At 37.1% G+C, this 19,341-nt stretch overlaps 1 pseudogene; it reads right to left on the bottom strand.

Moving 5' to 3' along the window:
- Positions 1–17,962: 17,962 nt before the first annotated feature.
- On the bottom strand, positions 17,963–18,901 carry LOC139044342 (olfactory receptor 2L5-like; annotated as a pseudogene).
- Positions 18,902–19,341: the final 440 nt, after the last annotated feature.

Raw genomic sequence — 19,341 nt, 5'->3', positions numbered from 1 at the left:
TATTCTTCTCAATATCTAGATGTCTGGATGATGTGTAGTCCTCTTGAAGACCTCTACTTTTAGCTCCTTAGGTTGTAAAATTCCTAAATTAAGTAAGAAGTGCTTTAAAATCCTAATATTCAAATACAAAATAATGCATATATAACAAGAGAACTTCAGTATAAATTCACACTCAGAAGTGGGTAGAACGAGAGATAGAAAGTGGCCACTTGTTCATATTATCAATTCATACTAGGTGGGATAGTTTAAATCTTTATTTTTACCCTGGTGGTAGTGTGTTGGCTTTCTTCCTTAGCCCATGAAATATCCCCTGAATCTCTTCTCTTGTGGGTCTTCCTGTCCATTATCCATTGTGGACCTGAACTCCACCCTCTGTGATTTTTGCACAGTTTGTTATTCTCCAATGTTCAATTTGAGATGAATATTTCTGAGGGAGTCCTTCCTGGCATCATGTGGGCATAGGTTCAAGGTCCTAACAATTACTTTGAGATGGAATTGTGAGAGAATGTGGACTACAAAACTTGGAGTTTCTGAGGTTTCTTTAGTTATAAAGTCTATCTACTGAGGTGGAAAAAATTTAAAAAAATAAATGAAAAAGTCTAGTCAATTCTATATATCATATGTGTAATACAAATATGACTGAGCTTTCACCATGCATTTCCACTCTTGTGTCAGGACAGGTATTCCTAGGTCACGGTGCATGTGATAAAAACCAGGAGGTTCCATGGGAATGAGTCAGTTGACAACTTTCTTTTCCATAAAAACCTGCCTACTGGCCAGAAATCATATACTATAAGATTCCACGGGTAAGGTACTATATATGTCCATGAGTGATGGAATTGTATAGGTTCTTGGAGGGATCTATTATCCAGAAAGGCAAATACATTGGCTACCAAATACAGAGGCTAAAATATGTGCGTATATTATGAAGAAAAAATTGCTGCCCCTCATAGTATGGAAGAGTTCAATATAATCAGCTTGACTCCAGGTAGCTGGCACATCCCCTCAGTGAATGTTGCAATAACAGTAGCTTAGCTTTGGCTTACTTTGTTGGGAGATTGGGCCTTAACCAAATCAGCCTTGGTGAGGCCAAGTTCATTTCACTGAGACCATGTATTGACTCCACTCAAGCCACCACAATAGTCACTGTGTAAAGGTGCCCATGAAGTAAGCACCAAGTTGCCTGGAGAAAGGGGCTGGCATATCCTGGGTGGAGGAAACATTTCCACCACATTATTGGGCCCTTCTATAAAGTGATGCTCTCCTGAGTGGAGCACTTACAGCACATGGATATATGCACCATCTGTGCCTATCCCAAACAGTCACCATTTTTAATAATTTTTCCTCAAATCCCTGAGTAGGCATCCATAAATTATTTATAAGAACGATCTCATACTAATCTGTACCCTGCTTCATGTAGTCTCTTTACCCTGTTCTCCCAGACTTCCACAACCATCCACTATATTCCCCCAAATAAAGTCTGTTGTTACTAAGTTTCCCTGTACTCACAAAATCTTCTCAGAAAGTCTTCTTCACTCCAGGCAAGCAAAAAACTGGTTATTCCTTAAATAACTATGAGGAATCTCTCAGCTCATTTGAAATCCCTGGGCTCCATAGAGATATCATCTCAGAGTAATTCATCTCACTCTGGATTCTCTCATTGATCACAACTCTGCAACCCCTTATCCATAATACTGCCACCCCTCCACCTTAAAAAGGAGCAAGTTACATTTCCACAAACAGAAAGAGATGCTCAGTCTCAGGTCAGAGTGTCCAATTTTTATTTTAAATGTACATTTAGCTGAATTACAAATCTGTAGATTGAATAGGATGATAAAAGATGCTGAAATCTATGGAGCCCTTCCTCTGTGGTAGGCACTATGTAAGCATTTGACACATATCATCCCATTTGATTCTTAGAATATCCCTTAGAACAACTTCAAAGACTTGTCAACAAGCTAGACTCTTAAGTAATTTTCCCCAATTGACTTCTTAATCAGTGGGGAGCTAGACTCTTCTGTCTGAGACTAAATGCTCATTTTATTTCATTATCACTAAGAGTCAACTTGCTACTTCAGTAGAGCAGCTGACTGCATTAAATTGTACAAGGATCAATTGTTTCACCCCTATACAAATAGAAGGAAATATTTGACAGCGAAAAATTTAATTTAGTACAGTCACCATTAATTCCCTCTGAAAACGCACTGGACATAGGCAGAAAACTGTCCCTGATACTAGTTCTGCTATTATTTAGTACTTCTTTAATCTCTATTAAAGAGGATTAACATTAGTTCTCAAACTGAAAAAATTCCAGTAATGATGACCTGACATCTCTTATAGCTCTAAAATCATATTCTGGAATAATCAAGTTCATCCCTTTTGTTTTAATTCTCGGGATCAACAGAATTCAATGGTACTAATTGGATTGATTGCTTTGCTATATGTAAGTGCAGAACTGAGTGGATCTGCAAATAAGCAAAGTCCAATGAGTTGCCCAAGATTTTGACCCCCATAGACATTGAGGGTCAATTAAGGGTAAAGAGGAATATCTAAGACTTGATGATGCAATGTTCTGCATACGGAATATAGCAAGTCAGCTTACTGTCTTCCAACACTAGAACCTGAGGGAATTAGGTATGAAATGTCTTAGTTGGCCTTTATTGAAACAAAGTTATAGGAAAGGAAATATATTAAATAAGCAATGCACATGCAAATGGAGAAATATTTCACTAGGGTGTGAAGTTGTTTTCTGATTCCAAGAAGTCCTGGACAACAGGACCCTAAATGTGGCCATAGGTTTTATGTTAAAAGAGAATGATGAGCAGTAGGAACAGAAAGGAAAGGATATTACAAAGTGTCCTCAGGCATTTTCTTTTCGTGAATTTTAGCAAGTAAAGAAAATGTTCTCATGTCAGAAAGAGAGTTGTGGTTTGATGCAGAGCCTATCGATGAGTGACATGATCTTGTAGCATAGCCTAAGAGACTATGTCAGCAAAGTTTGGTGCTTAAACATTTTAAATAATTCAAGGGACTGTTAGCAGAAAATGATGTCATTAAAAATCTACTTCCTCACCCACAATACAAAATTAGGAAGAACTTCAGACAAGTTGAGTGATAGTAATATTGTTAACTTAAGTTGATTTGAGCTAGCTTTAACCTAGAGAGATATTTGGGAGATATGGTTTTCCTATCTTAGAGAAATATTTTCTGTTGCACAGAGAATAGACAGTTCCATAACAAATTGGAAAAGCCAAGGGTAAAGTTAAAATGTAAAAAGAGGTAACACGAGTGAGTTAGAATTTAGTGATGCGCAGCCATGGAGTGATATGTGTGATCTTAATTAAGACACTTTATTTCTCTGGACAAGCGGCCACTCAATGGTTCAGTTACAGAATAGACAAAGAATATTGACACTTCTTGAGGACCTACTGCGTGCTTATCATACAGAACTCAATTCCATTTTCACAGCTGTTCTACAAAGTTGTTGGGATTGAGTTAGCTGAGGCTCAAACAACTTGCTTATTGATCTTACACTTATTGTCTATAAAACTTTTTGAAAGTATACTTAAACTGTAACTTTTGCAAAATAAATTTAAGACCCTGAGATTGGCATATTTACACATAGTAGATTCTGTCAGTGTAGTAATTTTCCTTTTAACTCTATAATTGTCAGCCATAAGCTTCTTAAGATGATCAAGGGAGACATTAATGATAGACTCAACTTGTAGCCACAGGAACAATATTCTCCAAGTCATAAAGTAACCAGAGGGTGGTGCTTCATGTAATTTTAATGCAGTAAATAAGTCTCATACACAAAAAAGAAATCTTTGGGCATCAATGAAATAGATCAATAGAAAATAGAGATCTAGCTCCTATGTTTCACGTACTAGAAGCTTTAAACCCCAGATTTACAGGATCTGAAAGTAACTATCGGTTTCCATTGCCTGAGAAGATGACAGTTTTCAATATAGGAAACAAAATAGTTATAACTATCATCAAAGAATTTTATGATACTCTTTGTTCCAATTTGTGCAGCTGAGCATCAAAATGCAAATTTGCATCTCTTATAAACATGGAATACATAAACTTAGATCCAGCTATATTTGTTCAGCACTTGCTATTGTAAACATACTTCCTGGGAGGACTGGTTGTAAGCTTTCTCCCCGAATTTAAACCTAGATTAAATAAAAGGATGTGGAAAGTACCCCAAGTGTCACTTCTCTCCTATTTCCAGGACACACATGCTAAAGACTGATTTTTAAATTAAACTAGTCATCTTTTATCAGTATGAAATCATATTAATTTAGTTCTAATGCAAAACTTGGGTCCATTTCAGCAGGCAGATAAAATCCTGAGAACCACTATGCAATAGTCACCGTGCAATGCCATAGATAAAGATCAGTTCATCAGGTGCTACCCTAGCTCTGAATAGTGACCAACTATCCTGATTCACTCAGGTCTTAGAACTTTCCTTTTTAAAATCAGAACAATACTCATATAAAAGGGACAAGATCAAACGTCAGGAGAGGGAACCAGACATATACAAATGATAAGATAGGCAACCATTTCATGATGGTCTGTATCAACACTGTGGTAAGGACATAATAGGTTAGGATGAGGATCACTAGGCATCTTGCAGTCACAGCCATGGTCTATGCCAAGGGATGTGCATTTATTAAGGAACTTAATTCTCAGGAAGAAACAAGAACATTAAATAAGTACAGAGTCAACCCCTACCACCATGAATAACTCTGGTGCTATCATCTAGAAAATCTTCCATAGTTTATTTCCAGGGCTGTTTTGATTCCTCCCTGCCTAGACTCCTACAGACACTCCTCCTTGCAGCTCTCTACTCACCCAGAACATGTCATGTGAGTTCTAGAAATATACCTAAGATCATAGCACTCTCACAGGCTTCTCATCTCAACCAAAACAAATCCAAGTCCTTACCATGGTCTGGTATTTCCTACACCAATGCCCTAATGCCCTGTCCTTCAAAATCCCTGGGCTCACAGCTATTGTCCTGAGAAAACAGATTTTAATTTTGCTTGCTGTTTACTCAAGTTGAAAGTTCTTTGACCAGATCTGCTTGAATATTGCCTCCACGTAGTGGCTGTTTTGAGTTCTCTTATCTGTCTGTCTATCCCTTTACTCTACTTTATTTTTATCTACAGTACTAATCACTATATGACAACAGATTGGGAGTTAGAGTTTGCTGGCCTATTCTTGGTACACTTGAACTATGTACTTGTAGATTCTTGCGTGTTTTAATCACCAAAGCATTTCAATACCTGGCTGCACTGACATAAAATAGAAACTTAGTGAATATCATTTGAGGGAATGATTGTATTATAAGGATGGTGACTGTATGTTTTGTCTTTATCTGTTATGTCATCAGTTTTTTAATGGAAAGTTATAAAAAGTAGAGACTGTCTACAATCCCATCTAGCATCCATGCCTAACAAAATTGTGCATGTGTTATGTTCCTGACTTTGTACTTTTCATTGTTAGCATTTGTCAAATAAACAGCTATAAAAGTGAAATTTCTTTTTCATAATTTTACTTGTGTTTAAATGTTATATGAAGTAATATATGATTTTAACTTACTAAATATGAATAACTTAAGCAAACATTACTTGTTATTCTTTACAGTTGAAAGATCAGTAACACAAGATTGAAACCCAAACCAGTGTCTTCGACATAATGTGTCATTGAATGTCTCCTTGAGACAGATGAGCACACATAAAACAGGAAATCCCACATGGAGACACAGAGAAGGAAGACAGCAAACATATATTGAAATTATAAGAAGTGCAACAATCACAGTTTATGCATGTTTGGGAGACTGAGTGAAGGAAAGAACAAATTGCCAGAATTGAGTTAACATAAGTAGAAAAGGGCTATAAAAAGTTGAGTTACATGTAAAAATTCCCAAAGGAAAGGTATAGGCATAAAAAGGTAGGAAGATTCTCCAGAAAGGAAAAATTATTCATCTTTAACTCTTCTTTATTCTTTACTTCTAAATAGTGGCTCTGTTTAATCAATTAAATCTGAAGAGAGTAAGTACAAACATACATGATGTATAAATCAAGAGGCTCCTCCTGTTCATACCTGCTTTTCTAGTGGAATAACTTTGCAATTGCTTGATTCTGCTTCCACTAACAGCAAAGAAACTAAAATGCAGAGAAAATATACATATCCCATCTAATTGCAGTATGCTTTGACCTACTCTGAAATATGGAATTAAGCCTGATCTTTTGAAAAAGAGTAATAACTACACTACTTGATTTCAATAAGGCATGGTACACAGAACAAAGCGTTTACCAAAAATTAGGAAACTTGGAATATTGAAATAACTAGAAATTTGAAACAGTCACACAGGCTCAAAATCTGATTGCATCACTAACTATATTTGAGATTACTCCTCACATCTATGAATATTACTTTTCTTATTTGAAAAATAGAGTTATTAATACCGAAGTTAACAGAATTTTGGTTGGCAAAGAATTGCAATAAATGAGATAAGGTGAAAAGCATTTCATATAATTTATGGCAACTCAAAGATATATGAGAAAAAGATAAATATAGATATGAAGAGAGAGTATATATGGAGAGTGAGACCAATGGCCATACTGTTGTACATTTTCATTGTCATACTAGTTATTGCTTGAAGCAGTGGAAAATGGAGTGCAAAAATATATATCATGTAATCTGTGAATTTTGTCATGTGTAACTTGCCTGATGAAGAAAACTATGTATAAAAATATGCGCATTTGACTTTGAATTCTGTAGGGCTTCAGAAAATGGAAACATCATTACAGAAGAAAGAATATTCAAGTAATATTTTATAATTAAGGTAGATGTAGGGCAGACAATACATACTTTCATAGTTCAAAGACATTGATTTTGGGTGGTGGGCACATTTTCAGTAAAGACATAGAAGTTATAAAGTACATGAGAGGTAAAGAATCATGGTTTGCCTGGCTGGAGTAGTGGCAGTGGGGAGGAAAGAGCAGAAACTGACGACGTAGAAGAAACCTCAGTAATAAAGGACTTAGAATTCAAGCATGCAAAGTGTTTCTGAGTCACTTGTTCCAGTTACTGTTGTCAATATGATGTGTCAGATTGACAGACGTTCAGGGATGCAGGGATTTCTGTGATTTGCGGATAAATTGTGAGCCATGTGCTTTGCCAGGAGTTATCTACAGAGGAATGCTTTAGTTGTCTTGTTTATCTTTGCTGGTTATGACATGACTTTATACTTTAAGATCTTTTGCTGAAATGCTTACTAGGAAACTTGGAGAGGGAGCATTCATTTCTGAATTTGATTGAAGAAAAGCTGCAAGATTGAAGGAAAAACAATTCATTCTAACAAACATTAGTAAAGTCAGAGTTCTTTTTACGCTCCTGTTTTGTTTCATGTCCTGTGCTTTGTTTTTGTTTTTTCTTTCAAGGAAGTTAAAGCAGTGAGTTCTCATGTAGAAATGGAATCCAACTTCAAATCACTTCATTTTGCTGGGATTATTTCCCCCAAATCAAGCTGGAGAGCTCCTCTTGTTCTTTATCATCCTCATTTTCTTTCAAACCTTGTTGGATAACTCAGCAATGGTTCACCTCATGCGCCTGGATCCCCAGTTCCACACACTGATGTGCTTTCTCCTCCGCCAGCTCTCCCTTATGGACCTGATGGACATCTGTACCACCATCCTCAAGATGGTGTTCAACTTCCTCCCTGGCCAGAGAGGCATGTCCTACCTGGGGTTTGGGGTGCAAAACTCCTTCTTCCTGACCATGGCACGTTCTGAAGTCTTACTACTGGCCTTCATGGTCTGTGATTGTTATGTGGCTATTTGCACCCCCTCCATTAGCCCATATGAATGAGTAAAATAATGCATGTAAAGATGATCATAAGATCTTGGTTTGGGGATTTATAAACTCCTTGCCACACCCAGTCTACACCCTCCACATTCCTTACTGCCTTAGTCAATTCTTTTGCAATGTCTCAACTATGTTGCCTCTGGCCTGTAGGGACACCTGTGTCTATGAGTACATGTTTTTTGTGAGCACAAGCCTCTCTTTCCTTTTTTCTTTCCTTTGAATCACTGCTTTCTATGGCTATGTCCCTTTTGCTGTTTACTGTATGCACTCAAAAGAGAGAAGAAAAATGGTCTTCACCACCTGTGCAACACATCTAACCATAATGACATTTTACTATGCACCTTTTGTCTACATCTGTCTTTAGAACAGGAATCTCTGCTCACCAGAAGAATATAAGCTGTTAGCAGTGTTCCACACCAGTTTAACCCACACGCTGAATCCCATTATCGGCAGCCTGAAAATGAGGAAGACCTGGGGCCATAACAGAATGTTTGGGGTAATCTCTTCTATAAAAGAATAGTCATGGCTGCCCTTGCTCTTGTTTATTTCCCTTTACATGTTGACCAGAATACCCTGGAGCTGCACTGTCTGGTAGAAATATAAGGTGACTCACAATTAAATAGTGAAATTTAATAGCCACATTTAAAAAGTGAAGTTGATTTAAAGAGTTTATTGATTTAATGCCAAACACTATAATCAAAATTAATATTAACATTTATATTAATAACATATTACAATATATTGTATTACATATGTTTGTACATATATTGCTATTTATATAGTGATATACTCTTATCGACATATTATAATTTATATATGTAATCAATATAAAATTATTAATGTGATCATTTATGTTTTTTAATTTTTATTTTCTAAAGGTTGGCACTGGAGCTAACATCTGTTTCCATATTTTTCTTCTTCTTCTTCTTTTTTCCAAAGCCCCCCAAGTACATAGTTGTATATTCTAGTTGTAGGTCCCTCTGGTTCTGCTACGTGCGGCACCACCTCAGCATGGCCTGATGGGCAGTGCTAGGTCCACAGTGAGGATCAGAACCAGTGAAACCCTGGGCCACTGAAGCAGAGTGCACAAACTTAGCCACTAAGCCATGGGGCCTGCCCCTTTTATGTTGTTTTTAATGTAGGTCTTCATAATTTTATGTGTATTTTAAATTTAGAGGACATTGAACTTTTGACTATACATGTTTCAAGTGCCCAGTTGCCACATGGTGCCAATGGCTACTGCATTGGACAGCACAGCCTTAGAGCATCACATAAAATAATTTTTAAATTACATATATGCAGTATATAAAATTTATTTGTGATACATAAAATATAGCTAATGGAATATGAAGTAAGAAAAGAAGCATTCAAATGTGATGTTTCTAATTTTGCTTACCTGTTTTGCTTTATCTTAACTGTAATTGATATCTGGAGTGTGTCTTCTCCTAACATACTTTTATAAAACAATTTTGAATGGGATTATTTAATTTGGTGTATTTATCATTTCAATTAAAGTATTGAGATTAAATGACCTGCATGTGGGAATAATCACAATTTATTCTAAATTAAATTAAGAAAATTATATATTTAAATGATGTGAAAGAAGTTATTTGTATTTAAAGGAAATATTTACCTAAACGCACAGAGGCAAATGACTAGGTAGCTACAGCATGCAATATGTGAAGTAATAAGAGAAACTTAGGTTTCAGCTATAATATGTAAAATATAAATACAACTTTCCACAAGTTGAAATTTGAACGTAGAGCAGGCAGAAATATTCATCTACACTTCTAGGTTCCTCTGGCTGGTCGAAGAATTAAATTGACACGAGACAAAATAACAGGAGAAAGTCAAACAAGTTCTATAACATGTAAACATGGAAGAAAGCCAGGAAAACTGAGTAACTCACCAGAATAGCCAAAGCCCCCACTTAAATACAATCTTCAGCTAAAGACAGAAGGTGATGTTTGTGGTATTGGTTTGGGACTTCAAAGAAAAGGAAGGCAATACACATGTAGCTGGAAAGGCAAAAGTTAAATAGACAAATGTTTGCCATACCTTGCAAAGACGATGGAAAATGGGAAGACTGATGAAATGGGCCTTGTTAGTTTCCTCCCTGTCCACCACATCTAGTTCATATAATACTATTGTTATCTGTGTTGGTCGCTCCTCTTTGGAACAGGCAGTTAGGGGGAAGGTCAAAGTTTCTTCCTTAGTCTTTTATTCTCAAAAATACTCAAGCCAAAGAGGAACACATTTTGGGATAGCAAACAGGTAAAAGTAGACATAATGTACCTTTAGAAGCAGTGGAATATGAATCTAAGTTTGGAAAGTCTTGTGCATTCAATAGAAAATTATAGCTTGTGGAATGAAACTATCACATTTGTATTTTAGAAAAAAAAAACTTGGATGACACTGTATAGGATATAATATAAGTTTGAAACAGACTCTAGTCACAAAAACACTTTAAAAGGTATTAAAGAAGCCAGGGAAAGATACTGGCAGTGTGAACTTGGGCAGTGAATGGAGAGTTTGAAGGATGGACTCTTTCAAGCCTTCATTCTTTTCTATGACCATTAAAACTCCTACATAACCCCCTTCATAGTTTGAAGTACCTTTAAGTGTATCAGTAAAATAGCAGTAGTAAAACCTTTTTTATACACAACAGGACTGGGGTTAGAGATCTTCTAGGTTGATGAAGTGGAATGTTTCCAGACGCAGAGCCCCAAGCTCTTCTGTTCAGGACCCTTCAAGACTTCACCCTATCTATCTTTTCATCTGGCTGTTCATCCATATCCTTTAATATTCTTTGTAATCAACCTATAACCTAGTAAGTAAAGCAGTTTCCTGAGTTTTTTGAGCTACTCTAGCAGATTAATCACAAATGAGGAGGGGCTCATGGGCACCTCCATTTTATAGGTCACAGGTCAGAAGCACTGGCACTTGGACTTGTGATTGGCATCTAAGGTGGGGACAGCCTTTTTGGACTGAACCCTAAACCTGTGGAATCTGATGGTATCCTTAGGTTAATAGTGTCAGAATTTAGTTAAATTTGTAGGACACCTAATCAGTGTCTGGAGAAAATTGAGTTAATTGCTTGATGGTGTAGAAAAAGACACATTATGTAGTGCCTCCCAGAGAAGAATGGGGTGATATGGCATGCAAATGCTAGGGACATATCTGTATTGTGTTATTTGTGGACTCAACTGAGCATATTGAAATGTGATACAATTTAAGAAAATTGTGAACATGCTGCATGAAACATCTGAAGGAAGAAATAGCGAGATAATTTCTCTACACAAAAGTCGGGATTCATCCCCTTCTGTCTCCCTTTCCCTTTCAGATGAGCAATGAAATGTGAGTCAGACTCCTCAGTCTTTGATACAATTCATTTATTTGCTTTCCTGGAGCCTGTTTTTCTTCTTGGATTAAAAAAAAATGTATGTACGTTTTCCTGCTCTTCATATGACCTCTGGGATTAATTTTTGGGTTTTGGCTTTGGTGTTCAGGTCTTTCTACCATTGATTTACCCTCTAAAAATCACCAATGATACAATTTCTCATTTAGTAAAAAATACACTATTTCCAACTATATCCTGGAGACATTCAACAATCAACTCACTTTTATACAACAGTAACAACAATAGGTGCTGATGAGATAATGACAAACTGAAAAAAATAGCCTCCAAGGTTCGCACCAGGCACAAGCAATTGGGAGGATTTCATGGAAATTCATTCGCCTCCATTTACTCTTTATTAATTCAAAGTACGTACTGAGCACTTTTGTGTGATGCTCATCATTCTTGTTACTGTGGGTAAAACAATGGACAAGGAGATACAGCCTCTGACCATGTGGAGCCCAAATGTCAGTGTGAGCGATAAACACCTAAAGCCCACATTATATAGTCACACTGGGCATTGATGAAGTCAGGGAGATTTATCACATAGAATCATCAGGGAGGCCACCCTGACATGAAGAAGAGACTGGTCATGTCAACCTCAGGGAAAGAACTCTCAAAGACCTCAAATGACTGAGGAAAGAGAGCAGCAGGAAGCTGTGAGTGGGAGAAAGTTAGGACATGCAGATCAAAGAAGCTTCACAGACGGGTCAAGGTAAGGGATATGGACTTTTTCCAAATATAGTTGAAGCTTTGCATAGAAATATCTTCTAAAGTACAAATGTCCAAATCCACTTGGACATTCAATTGTAGTGATGCTGGGTAAATATTTGAAAGTGCAGGAAAATGGAAACCACTAACACAGCCACTGCTTCCAGAGAATTGTACTCTGCACCCTTGAAAGCATCGTTTATTTTCTCTTAAATTTTAGATTCTGCTCTTACAGAAATATTAAACTATAAGTGCCTCCAAGGAACCACCATTATTTACATCCCCAATCATTATCCTGAAAAATAGGACCTAAAGATGCTATTTCTGTCACAAGGGCAGACACTACGCTCTTCCATCTCAAACTCCCTTCCAATTCCAAGAGCAGGTCATCAACATAATCACAGAGTGAAACAGGAATTGGGTCTTGGGAGCGTGTCATTTCTTTGGCGGTTAGCTGCTGCAAATATGCATTTAAAACCTTTGAGATAAGACAGAACACCAAGGAGACCACTATAATCATTACAAGCAGGATAATTCCTAATGTTTGGAGTGCACTTTGGAGCAAGTGATTACAGTGATAGGTGAGGAAAAAATATATTTAAAAATATTTAGGAGAGAAAATGAAGAGGATTTCATGATTGTTTGACTTCATGGAAATAAGACAAAAGGATGGAGGTTAAGACCGAAATGTGAAATTGGCTCCCAGTTTGTATGACACATACATCTTCGTGTCCCGTAAAATGCAGCAATTAGTCAGTAATTATTTAGTGAGTGATAAGACATTTGGTCCAAATAACAACTGTCTTTTTTATTCCAGATTTTGAATGCAACTAAATGAGTAGTTGGGGTTGAACTAAACATTACAAGAAGGCAATTATTACTTTAATCCATATTATCACACAATTCACCCACACTTCATTGTCTGAGAAAGATACTCATCACTAAAAATAGGAAGAGAAATAGAATTTCCCTTTCTGTAAATCAAACCTTGATAACTTAATATATAAGAAAACTCAATGCACACAATGTGCATTATAAAAGCATCCAAATAGAGACCATGTGCTTTAAAATTTGCATTTTCCTGTCATGAAACAATTGAAGAATGAATAAGAAATGAAAGATACGGGGCCAGCCCCATAGCTTAGTGGTTACATTCAGTGTGATCTATTTCAGCAGCCCAGGGTCAGTTCCCAGGCATGGACCTTCACCACTTGTCAGTGGCCATGCCGTGGTGCTGACCCACATACAAAATAGAGGAAGATTAGCACAGATGTTAGCTCAGGGTCTATCTTCCTCAGTAAAAGACAAGGAGAAGAAGTACAAGGTAATAATTATTGGTTAACAACTGGATGATAATAAAAATGGCTAAAAGGAGACATAATGAACAGTGAGCCAGGAACCCTGTGAGTTGAAGACAACTTGGGTATTTCTATCCTGAGAGACTTTATTGTCCAGTTTTTAAAATGATCTGGGGTAGATTCTCACAAACAATGGAGATACTGGTAGAATATTTGAATAATTTGTCTTCTTTCTATATTGCTCTTCCTAATGGTAAGAGTTTATGGGAGAAGGAATGGCCTTCTTCATTTGTGCAGACACAATATCTGTGGGAATTAGTTTACTACTTTCCTGAGCCATGGGACTACTGGAATAAAGAATTTCAAGGTCATTTCTAATAGCCTGGAGTGCTCAGTATTTGCTTTGACCTATTAATCCTCATTTCCAGATTTGTTGCCACAAAAATTTGAATTATCCTTGCTTTTGTAGTAAAGTTAGTAAGAGAGACTTTAATGATGCCATTAAAGGAAAGCAAAATTTGCCACCCCCAAATGTGCCTCTTTGGCATAAAGATCATTATAGGCTGGTTACTTTTAAGAATCAGCAGACATAGAACAACTTGTGAAAACTGGAGTAGAAGTCACCCTTTTGCAAGAGATATTTACATTTATGAGGGAAATTTCCATTTGCAAGGGTTTCTCCCTCTCTTAACCAGGTGGTGGAGGATGACCAGATCTCTAGAAACTCTTATCAATGGAGTAAAGTGGCAGCTCAAATCTGCAGAAAGAACATGCTCTTGTTTACTGTGCCTTTCCTGGTAACCTCCCCTAACTGCTCCTCCCCTTTCCCCCAACATCTTCGTCTTTAGCTAAAGATGATATTTAAGGTGAAGACTTGGCCATTTCAGGGAGCTGATTTTCCTGGGTCTTTCCTATCTATATAGCATGCATATGTTACGAAACTTGCGCTTGTTTCCTGTTAATCTTTCTTTTATTACAGGGGATTTTTTAGCCAGGAACATAGAAACATAGAGGAAACTTATTTTTCCTCTCCTACACCATTTACTGATACCAAAGGGCAAAATGATTCCATCTTGCTCTTGAACAAACTACATCCAGAGATATGGCATGGTTTCGCCTAGGCCATGGTGTTCCAGGGCAAAAAATTGATCCATATCTCCTGATTACCTCCCTTAGTCACTACTTGAAATAGGTAAGGAGTCTGAATTGGGAATCTCTGCTCAACATGACACTCCATCAGATTATTTCCACTGATGATAAATGACAAAAACAGCAGACATTCTCATCATTTTCCTGATTTGCATGATATTATTCCTCTCCTGCTCATTCATTCTACTCTTCTCAGGTCTGCCCTCCCGGGCATGTGCCCTGTTTGCTTGCATAGTGTCTCATGCTCAGAAAGGTTTCTTTCTTGGTTTAATGCTCTGTTGTTAAAACCTTGAAATTGTTAATAACTTTATCTCGGAGTATACACCTGAGCAGCGGAGCTAGGTTATATGGAAGCATTAGGATGCTAGTTTTTGTCCAGCAACAGCACCTGCACATGTGGGCTAAGGCAGCATGCACAAAGGGCAATTGGCCTGGCCTCCTCATGTGCACACACACATCTGTGTTCAAAGCACCACAGGACCCCAAGGGAGTAGCTGGGTTGAGACCTGGAACTTAATTGGTGGTAGCGATGAAAGCAGCAGCTACAGGTGTAACAACAATGATGGAAGTGGCCACTGCCCATTAGAAAGGAGAATCTCTGCCTGGCAGCAGCAATGACCTATGATGGGGGCAGGGGCTGACTTATCCTTCAGTCCCAGAGCCCATCCCTCTGTCACCTAAGAAATTATTAACTATCTCACCTGAGTGCCAGAACAGGAAATGCTAGGTAGCTTAGGAAGCAAACTTGCCAGTAAATTATTTTAAATAAAAGTGTACACATGAGGACCCACAACTAAAATATACAACTATGTACTGGGTGGGGATTTGGGGATAGAAAGCAATTTTTAAATAAACGTGTACGCATGGTCATTGCACTGAAGCATACAAGGGACTCACAGAATTCATCGAAGAGTCCAGAATCAATGGTTTGAAACTACTGCAACATTGCAAAAGAAACATCCACAGGATTAGAATTGTAAACAAAATTTAAAGGTAATTTGAGGATTTAAAATGTGATATGAAAGATTAATGAAGGAAAAGAAAACTCTTTCCCTTGAAGTTTCAAAAGCCAGTTATTAGCAACAACAAAAAATAGCATGCATTTCACTTGTAATTGAATATACAATGATAAAAGGAATAAACAGGCATTAGAAACATGAGGACACTTCGAATTTTTATACAAAGTCCACAAGTTACCAGAAATTTGAGAGGAATTATTAGAAAGCCATTGATTAAATTCAGATTTAAAATTAAATTTGATTTATATGAAATTGATTTATATGGATTGCTAAGTTGAATTTGATTCATAAGAGAAATCTTTTTAGAAAAAAATTCTCATGAGAATCATCAGCTCCACATGTAGTAAAATTTATATTTTGATACAACATCAGAAATTCAGTCCAAATTTTCACAACGTATAAGCATGCATAATAGCTTCGGTAACTTAAGCAGATGCTTCTCAAAATCAAAAATCATCAAAAGTTAATTGCATCTTAGCATTTGCCATCATTGACTGACAATATTTTCAATTATATTGATAACAAATGAAGTTCTTAAAAGTATAAATTTTGATGAAAATAAATTTGGAGAAAAGTGAGCCAGAAAAATATTATGACCAATACAGGCATTACATAATAAAGTATTACTATTTATTATATATAAAATCATGATACAAGAAATATTGTTTGTAATTTGTATTTCATTTATAGCTAATAAATTAATTTTGAAGGAAAAAACTTTGCATTTTAGGACCACTAAATCACTTTTTCCTGCTTCTAGAACAAGAGACCTCATATTTTCATTTTGTGCTGTGCCCTTCAAATTCTGTAGAGTATGACCTTTCCCCTCCCTGCCATACCTGAGATGATAAAGAACATTTGTGCAGTTATCACTGATGAGCAGTGGCAGCACTTCAACCGGGGGGAAGTTTACATGAGCTGAGGGATTTTTATTGGCCATAAAAGTGGGACTTGTTTAGGATAGTAACTGACCCATATTATCAGTGACTCAAATTTGTACATAGATATTGACTTTTCTCAACCTATTTCAGAGAAACCTATAAGAAGTAGTAAATGAAGAAGAAAATCTCATCTGAGATATTATCTAATACAAGAGTAGCAGTGGCTACTGTTACAAAAGAGACAACAGGTCCAGAATGGAGTCACTTGTGCTAAGTCCCCATCAACAAGCCAAGACATATACCTAACTTAATTACAGTTTCAACCTCTCCAAGGACTAGATTCTCAAACCACTCAGTCTGGAATTAACTGGTCAGCACTAGCGAGGTAAGCCACCTGATGGACCCCGCCATCCCCCAAGGGAAGTTGACCTTGCCTGAACCAATCAGCTCTTTTCAAGAATAACTTCCTTGTCCCACCTCCTTCTGACTATAAAGGTCTGTCTTTTTGTATAGGTCTTCAGAGCTTCTTCCTGTCTAGGTGGGATGCTAGAAGGGATGCTTTCAGATTCATGAATCATTGAATAAAGCCAATAAAATCTGTAAAATTTACTCAATTGAATTTTTTTTTTGAGGAAGATTAGCCCTGCACTAAGATCTACTGTCAATCCTCTTCTTTTTGCTAAGGAAGACTGGCCCTGAGGTAGCATCCGTTCACAGCTTTCTCTACTTTATAGGTAGGATGCCTGCCACAGCATAACTTGACAAGCAGTGTGTAGGTCCATACCCAGGGCCCAAACCGGTGCACCCTGGACCGCCAAAGCAGAATGTGCTAACTTAACCACTGAGACACCAAGCCGGCCCCCAACTGAGTTTGTTTTTTAACATTACTTAGGATGTAAACTTTGTGTGTGCAGAATGTCATGGGCGATTGTGGGAATGTCCTTGATATTCCTAATTCCCATTAATTGACAAAACCTTTGAAACACTCCTCTTAAAATTAACTTCACAATTTCCTTGACTTTTGTTAGCACCTCCAAGTTTTCATTGTTGATCCTGATGTACTCCTGATGTTAAATCACTTCCCTAGGATTCATCACCCTAAAAGAGACAAGAAAGAGAAGTCCGAATCCCTGCTGAAGTTTCAGCTAAGTCCCTGTAATAAGTCTCTCTAAATTGAAAGAAAGATTAACTGGTAAGTTATGGGTCTACCGTGAGAAGACTAAGAAGTCTTCTGAATTTCAGTTAGATCTTGACATTCAGGAAACACTTATTTTTCTGTTTTAGACTTATTTGAAAGTGGTAAAACTTCTATGCTGAATGACAATTTCAGTTAGACAGTTTCCATTTTCCTTTCCATGACCAAGAACCATTTTCACTGACAGCATATCAGCAAAAAATAAATGCATTTGGAAATGAATTTGAAGTTAATGTGAAAATGCACCATGAAGAACAAAGGATAAGGGTTGAAATGATTAGTTTATTGCAAAATAATTTTGTCCAGACATGAGTGATTTTCTTCTGCTCTAATTTTAGTTCTTGCACTCTAGGCATAAAATAATAATTCTAATTACTGTACACTGATACATGAACTTGTATCCAAGTCCTGGCTACACATGCAAAAAGCTCTGCCTACGTTTTTACAGCACAGATTCTCTGAATTACCCTTCTTAGGGCCCCCATCACCTCTCTGTTCCTCAGGCTGTAGATGATGGGGTTTAGCATTGGGGTCAGGATGGTGTAGAAGACAGCCAGAACCTTGTCCTCTGTTGGAGATCTGAGGGATCTTGGGTGCAGATAAGTGTAAACAAATGGAGCATAATAGAAAGTCACCACAGTGAGGTGAGTGCTGCAGGTCGAATTGGCCTTCTTCCTCCCTTCTGGTGAGTGCATGTGGTGGACAACAAGGAGAACCTGGCCATAGGGGCATGCAATACCAATAAAAGGCAACACGAGGAAGAGGGTGGTGCTCACAAACACTGTATACTCATAAACCCAGGTATCCATGCAGGCCAGAGTCAACATGGCTGGGATGTCACAGAGGAAATGGTTGATGGCCCTGGATTGACAGTACGGGATTTGGAGGGCTTATGTGGTGTGGGCACAAGAGTTGATAGAGCCCATGGTCCAAGATCCTATTATCATCAGCACACATACTCTTTTGCTCATATGAATGGGATAGTGGAGAGGAAAACAAATAGCTACATAATGATCATAGGCCATAGATGTCAAGAGCAGTGCTTCTGCAACTGCTAAAGTCAAGAAAAGGAAGCTCTGAACCCCACATCCAATGAAGGAGATAGACTTTTTTCCTAAGAAATAATTAGAAACCATTTTTGGAACAATGGTGGAGATGTAATTCAAGTCAATGATGGAGAGCTGACTAAGTAAAAAGTACATGGGTGTGTGGAGCTGGGTGTCCAGGAAGATGAGATGAATCATGGACAGGTTGCCAAACAGAGCCATTAGGAAAATGAGAACAATAAGAATGAAGAGGAACAGGCCAATTCTTGGTGGTGGAAACAACCCCAATAAGATGAAATCAGTGGATGTTTGATTATAATTTTCCATAGGGGAGCTGATATTATTTTTCCTAGAGTCAAACAAGAGAGTAAGTTAAGTACAAAACTATAAGCTATTTTTAACTTATTATTGTAGTCAGACTGTGTATTACATAAAATTTTATGGCTCTTAAATGAACTGAACTTATCCATTTGAAAGAAAAAAAATCTTATTTTCTAATCCAGACATTGAAATTTGAATATGCAAATATTTGTGGCCAAAGTGTTTTCTTAGAAATCCTTAAAATTATTTCAAAACAACATTTGAATTGTGACTTTATTAGGATAAGTGTGTTTTACTACCCTACACAGACTCACATATCATCAAAATCAGGTGTTGTATTCAAAATGTAAGCATAGAAAATATATGTAACTGTATACATTGTATAGTTCTAGTATCAATAAATGTTTATGACCCATAAGGGATGATTTTTCTTTCGTATTTAAGCC

The sequence above is a fragment of the Equus asinus genome, unplaced genomic scaffold, assembly GCF_041296235.1.
Source record: "Equus asinus isolate D_3611 breed Donkey unplaced genomic scaffold, EquAss-T2T_v2 contig_803, whole genome shotgun sequence".
Taxonomy (NCBI): Eukaryota; Metazoa; Chordata; class Mammalia; order Perissodactyla; family Equidae; genus Equus; species Equus asinus.
Note: the sequence above shows the minus strand (reverse complement) of the source record. Positions and strands in the feature narration are given on the sequence as shown.